We start from the raw sequence: 7,751 nt of genomic DNA, 5'->3' as shown, positions 1-7,751 counted from the left end.
ATGAAATAACGCCATTTGCAGCAACATGGATGGACCGAGAGATTGTCATACCAAGTGAAGTAAGTCAGACAGCACAAGAGAAATATCATATGATATCACTTATATGCAGAATCTAAAAAGAAATGATACAAATAAACTTATTTACAAAACAGAAACAGACTCACAGACTTAGAAAACAGTTACCAGGGGAGAAGGGATCATTAGGGAGTTTGGGATCGACATGTATACACTGCTATATTTAAAATGGATAACCAACAAGGACCTACTGTATAGCATAGGGAACTACGCTCAATATTATGTAACAACCTAAATAGGAAAAGAAATTGAATAAGAATAGATACATTTATATGTAAAACTGAATCACTTTGCTGTACACCTGAAACTAACACAACATTGTCAATCAACTATATTCCAATATAAAATAAAAAGTTTAAAAGCCTTCTAGATACTATACATAGAGAATCCTAAAGATGCTACCAGAAAACTACTAGAGCTAATCAATGAATTTGGTAAAGTTGCAGGATACAAAATTAATGCACAGAAATCTCTTGCATTCCTATACACTAATGATGAAAAATCTGAAAATGAAATTAAGAAAACACTCCCATTTACCACTGCAACAAAAAGAATAAAATATCTAGGAATAAACCTACCTAAGGAGACAAAAGACCTGTATGCAGAAAATTATAAGACACTGATGAAAGAAATTAAAGATGATACAAATAGATGGAGAGATATACCATGTTCTTGGATTGGAAGAATCAACATTGTGAAAATGACTCTACTACCCAAAGCAATCTACAGATTCAATGCAATCCCTATGAAACTACCACTGGCATTTTTCACTGAACTAGAACAAAAAATTTCACAATTTGTATGGAAATACAAAAGACCCCGAATAGCCAAAGCAATCTTCAGAAAGAAAAAGGGAGCTGGAGGAATCAGGCTCCCGGAGTTCAAACTATACTACAAAGCTACAGTAATCAAGACAGTATGGTACTGGCACAAAAACAGAAACACAGAACAATGGAAGAGGATAGAAAGCTCAGAGATAAACCCACGCACATATGGTCACCTTATCTTTGATAAAGGAGGCAAGAATATACAATGGAGAAAAGACAGCCTCTTCATTAGGCGGTTCTGGGAAAACAGGACAGCTACATGTAAAAGAATGAAATTAGAACACTCTCTAACACCATACACAAAAATAAACTCAAAATGGATTAAAGACCTAAATGTAAGGCCAGACACTATCAAACTCTTAGAGACAAATATAGGCAGAACACTCTATGACATAAATCACAGCAAGTTCCTTTTTGACCCACCTCCAAAGGAAAGGGAAACAAAAACAAAAATAAATAAATGGGAGCTAAAGAAACTTAAAAGCTTTTGCATAGCAAAGGAAACCAGAAACAAGGCAAAAAGACAACCCTCAGAAGGGGCGAAAATATTTGCAAATGAAGCAACTGACAAAGGATTAATCTCCAAAATTTACAAGCAGCTCATGTAGCTCAATAACAAAAACACAAACAACCCAATCCAAAAATGGGCAGACCTAAATAGACATTTCTCCAAAGAAGATATACAGACTGCCAACAAACACATGCAAGAATGCTCAACAGCATTAATCATTAGGGAAATGCAAATCAAAACTACAATGAGATATCATCTCACACCAGTCAGAATGGCCATCATCAAAAAATCTACAAACAATAAATGCTGGAGAGGGTGTGGAGAAAAGGGAACACTCTTGCACTGTTGGTGGGAATGTAAATTGATACAGTCACCATGGAGAACAGTATGGAGGTTCCTTAAAAAACTAAAAATAGTACCATACGACCCAGCAATCCCACTACTGGGCATATACCCTGAGAAAACCATAAGTCAAAAAGAGTCATGTACCAAAATGTTCATTGCAGTTCTATTTACAATAGCCAGGACATGGAACCAACCTAAATGTCCACCATCGGATGAATGGATAAAGAAGATGTGGCACATATATACAATGGAATATTACTCAGCCATAAAAAGAAACGAAATGGAGTTATTTGTAGTGAGGTGGATGGAGTTAGAGTCTGTCATACAGAGTGAAGTAAGTCAGAAAGAGAAAAACAAATACAGTATGCTAACACATATATATGGAATCTAAGGGGAAAAAAAAAAAGGTCATGAAGAACCTAGTGGCAAGATGGGAATAAAGACAGAGACCTACTAGAGAATGGACTTGAGGATATGGGGAGGGGGAAGGGTAAGATGTGACAAAGTGAGAGAGTGGCATGGACATATATACACTACCAAACGTAAAATAGATAGCTAGTGGGAAGCAACCGCATAGCACAGGGAGATCAGCTCTGTGCTTTGTGACCACCTAGAGGGGTGGGATAGGGAGGGTAGGAGGGAGGGAGATGCAAGAGGGAAGAGATATGGGAACATATGTATATGTATAACTGATTCACTTTGTTATAAAGCAGAAACTAACACACCATTGTAAAGCAATTATACTCCAATAAAGATGTTAAAAATAAATAAATAAATAAATAAATAAAAGCCTTCTTGCTTATACTACTGATAAAAATGTGAATTGTTATAGGTTTCTGAAAAGCAATTGGCAATATTTATTAAAATGCTAAAGTACACCTGTCCTTTCCCCCAGGAGTACTATGCTTGGGAATCAATTCCTAGAAATAAAAGTATCTGGGTGTGAGGATGTAAAGACAAGATTATTTACTGCAGCCTTGCTTGTAGAAGAAAAAAATAAGTAATTTTTAAACAGTCTAATTGACAGAGTAAGGAATGATAAACCCCTATTTTGAGTGTTAAGTGGATGTTTAAAAAAACAACTTACATCTTTTAAGAGGGATGAATGTGATACATCATTACATGTAGAAACCGAAGTGCAGTGTAGTAATGTGTATTGTATGATCCAGTTTTTGTGAAAGATGAAAACAAACCAAAAATATATTCCCATTTATTAGTATATAGGTTTATATGAGCATGGAGAAAGGTGTGGAAATGTACATACAGGCTGTTTACCTCAGAAACCTGGCCTGAAGTGAGTTGGAGAACAAAAGTTAACTTTTTAACTGCAACTGTTTGGCTTCACCTGTTACAATGAGACTTATGACTTTATTACCTATAAAGAAACTGTAGAGAAATGAAAGATTTCAACTGCTAACATTCATATGTAACTGTGAAGTAACTTGAAGTTATTGTGATTTTTGTTTTCATTTTAGAAAAAACACTCTGGCCCAATAATTGTCAAAATAATATAAACTGTTTGGGGATGTCTCTAAAATCTTGAGAAGATTTCAAAACTCTCTGTCCATTTTGCACATTACTCATGGAGTCGTAAACATGTTTTTCTTAACGGATCATTTAGGAACCTGTAATTATCTAAGGCAGATATATAAGGCTAGATGTAAGAAACATTTTTCACAGGCCTTTAAAAAATGTTTAGAGCTTTTAAACATGAGATTATAAGGTCTAGTAGATTTTTGGCTGGTAGTTATATGAAATTAATATAAACAAACTTTCTGGAGTTACCTGCATAGTTCTGGATTCTGCATTTTTTTTTCCCAAGGGGCATATATTTGGATCTTCACTTGCCCTCTTGGACCCCAGAATGGTGGCAGCTGGGTATGTACTTTCCACATAGAAAACTTGAAAATTCTTCTCTGAATAATCTGACCAGCCAAAAGAGAAAAGACCTCAACATACCAACATTAAGATTCCCTAACAATAAAACACACCAGATAATTCTACAGCAAATCCCACATTCAAAAAAAGCCATCCATGTGTTCTGAGCTTCCCAATAGCTTATTAGTGTGCCATTCTTCAACAGAAGCAGACAACCAAAAATCAGCAGACATTTGACGTGATTCTATCAATAGTTTTCTAATATGAGAGAGAACAAAGCAAACAAAGAAAAGAGAAGTTGGAAGAAATAATCCATGAAAAGAGAAAATGTAAAAATCTTCAAAAAGGCTGTTATTAATGTCCTGAAAGAGACAAGAAGATAGGGTATACACGAAGTAAGAACAGGTTGTAATTTAAAAAAAAAAAAAAGAGCTCTTGGGAATTAAAAATTATCATAGCAGGAAAGGAACTCCAATAGAAAAATTAAAAGATCTCAAAAAATCTATCCCCCCCCCCAATGAACTTTTTCTCAGGAGACTACCTGATGAAGTTCTCCGAAAGTGGTAAGTGAATTCAAGAGAAAAACATGGGATCTAGGAAGCTGATGGTCTCACCCTGGAGAGAGTGAAGGGATTCCCCAGGACAAGGGCAGAGAAGCTCGAGGATGGCAGGTGTGCCCAGATGCAGAGCACCCCCAGCCCACACTGGTACAAGCCAAAGACTCCAGTAAGAAAAGTGTCTGGGAATAAAATTTCCAGTACTGTGCTGGCTCCTGCTTGAAAACGCCAAGTGTCTCGAGAAATTTAGATGGAGGTAAAGTTGACACGTTCTGGAAAACTGTGCTACAAAACTCAAGTGGCTTTAATGATGACAAAGATATTGATGAAACACATGCAGCTCTAAAATGAGGACAATAGTGAACTTACTGCATAGTTTTTGTGAGGATTTAATGACTTGATAAATGTAAAGCATTTAGAACACACTGAGAGTGACAAAGATATCAGTTATCATCATCATCATCAGGCAGGTTATTAAACTGTTATTAAACTGTTACAGTTAGGCCTCCTGGAATACTGGCTCTACCACCAGTTGTTTATCCTGTGAAATTTATATAAACTCCTTAGGCCTCAGTGTCCTCATCTATAAAATGTACATAACAATGATATCTACTTTATAGGCTAATTTTAGGGTTTCAATTAGATGAGACAATGTATATAAAGTACCTAGCAAGTTAAACACTCTATGAATATTAGATGTTGATAGTAATCATTTGTTTTCCATAGAAAATAATTATATTTTAAATTTTTGAGAAGAAAACTCTCCACCCTTAGAAAACTATTCTTAGTTTTAAGATAGTTTTATATGGTTGCAACCATGGCATTTGTATTACTTTGTATTATTTTTAAAGTATTATGAACATTTGGTGTTTCTATAACATCTCGGTAATTATATTTTGCATCTGCCAAGCACATCATCAAAATGATTTGAAATAAGTCACCAAAACATTTGTGGGACATTCAGATTGTTTGTAGTTTGGCTCTCATCAAGAAGACAAAAGTGTACATCTTTGTCGTTTTGGATTTTGGCTTCTTATATATTATTTCCCAAGACCCTCAGGAGATATGCAAACAAGACTGACGTGTAATGGTCCTCATGGCAAGGATCCCAGCTCCAAGCTACAAGAACATTGGCAAGCATTTCAACTCCCTCAACATCTTTGACTTCAGTCTTAAAATAAAAATGAAATGCTAATTGAATACTTATAAATGATTTTGAATGTGGGTATTTTTCAAAATTGCTCTAGGAATTTTTTTTTTAATATTTTTATTGGAGTCTAATTGCTTTACAATGGTGTGTTACTTTCTGCTTTATAACAAAGTGAATCAGTTATACATATACATATATCCCCATATCTCTTCCCTCTTGTGACTCCCTCCCTCCCACTCTCCCTATCCCACCCTTCTAGCTGGTCAAAAAGCACCAAGCTGATCTCCCTGTGCTATGAGGCTGCTTCCCACTAGCTATCTATTTTACATTTGGTAGTGAATATATGTCCATATATACACTACCACTCTCTCACTTTGTCCCAGCTTCCCCTTCCCCTTCCCCATGTCCTCAAGTCCATTCTCTAGTAGGTCTCCATCTTTTTTCCCATCTTGCCCCTGGGTTCTTCACTACTTTTTTTTTTTTTGTCAGATTCCATATATATGTGTTGGCATACAGTATTTTTTTTCTGTTTCTGGCTTACTTCGCTCTGTATGACAGACTCTAGGTCCATCCACCTCACTACAAACAACTCAATTTCGTTCCTTTTTATGGCTGAGTAATATTCCATTGTATATATGTGCCACTTCTTCTTGATCCATTCATCAGTCGATGAACACTTAGGCTGCTTCCATGTCCTGGCTATTGTAAATAGAGCAGCAATGAACATTTTGGTACATGACTCTTTTTGACTTATGGTTTTCTCAGGGTATATGCCCAGTAGTGGGATCGCTGGGTCGTATGGTAGTTCTAATTTTAGTTTTTTAAGGAACCTCCATACTGTTCTCCATCATGGCTGTATCAATTTACATTCCTACCAACAGTGCAAGAGGGTTCCCTTTTCTCCACATCCTCTCCAGCATTTACTGTTTCTAGATTTTTTGATGATGGCCACTCTGACCGGTGTGAGATGATATCTCATTGTAGTTTTGATTTGCATTTCTCTAATGATTAATGATGTTGAGCATTCTTTCATGTGTTTGTTGGCAATCTGTATATCTTCTTTGGAGAAATGTCTATTTAGGTCTTTTGCCCATTTTTGGATTGGGTTGTTCGTTTTTTAGATATTGAGCTGCACAAGCTGCTTCTATATTTTGGAGATTAATCCTTTGTCAGTTGCTTCATTGGCAAATATTTTCTCTCATTCTGAGGGTTGTCTTTTTGTCTTGTTTATGGTGTCCTTTGCTGTGCAAAAGTTTTAAGTTTCATTAGATCCCATTTGTTTATTTTTGTTTTAATTTCCATTTCTCTAGGAGCTGGGTCACAAAGGATCTTGCAATGATTTATGTCATAGAGTGTTCTGCCTATGTTTTCCTCTAAGAGTTTTATACTGTCTGGTCTTACATTTACGTCTTTAATCCATTTTGAGTTTACTTTTGTGTATGGTGTTAGGGAGTGTTCTAATTTCATTCTTTTACATGTAGCTGTCGAGTATTCCCAGCTCCACTTATTGAATAGGCTTTTTCTCCATTGTATATTCTTGCCTCCTTTATCAAAGATAAGGTAACCAGGGCTTCCCTGGTGGCGCAGTGGTTGAGAGTCTGCCTGCCAGTGCAGGGGACACGGGTTTGAGCCCTGGTCTGGGAGGATCCCACATGCCGCGGAGCGACTGGGCCCGTGGGCCACAGCTGCTGAGCCTGCGCGTCTGGAGCCTGTGCTCCGCAGCGAGAGGCCGCGATAGTGAGAGGCCTGCGCACCGCGATGAAGAGCGGCCCCCACTTGCCGCAACTGGAGAAAGCCCTCACGTGGAAACAAACACCCAACACAGCCAAAAATAAATACAAAAAAAAATAAATTAAAAAAAAAAGACCTAAAGAAGAAATACATGGCAAATATCTTTCTTCTCTTAAAAAAAAAAAAAAAAAACAAGATAAGGTGACCATATGTGCATGGGATTATCTCTGGGTTTTCCATCCTGTTCCATTGATCTATATTTCTGTTTTTGTGCCAGTACCATACTGTCTTGATTACTGTAGCTTTGTAGTATAGTCTGAACTCTGGGAGCCTGATTCCTCCAGCTCCGTTTTCCTTTCTCAAGATTGCTTTGGGTATTCACGGTCTTTTCTGTTTCCATACAAATTGTGAAATTTTTTGTTCTAGTCTGTGAAAAATGCCAGTGGTAGTTTGTTAGGGATTGCATTGAATCTGTAGATTGCTTTGGGTAGTACAGTCATTTTCACAATGTTGATTCTTCCAATCCAGGAACACGGGATATCTCTCCATCTATTTGTATCATCTTTAATTTCTTTCATCAGTGTCTTATAATTTTCTGCATACAGGTCTTTTGTCTCCTTAGGTAGGTTTATTCCTAGGTATTTTATTCTATTTGTTGCAGTGGTAAATGGGAGTGT

This window comes from Balaenoptera physalus (genome assembly GCF_965194825.1).
Source record: "Balaenoptera physalus genome assembly, chromosome: 5".
NCBI lineage: Eukaryota > Metazoa > Chordata > Mammalia > Artiodactyla > Balaenopteridae > Balaenoptera > Balaenoptera physalus.
This window is presented reverse-complemented; position numbering follows the sequence as displayed.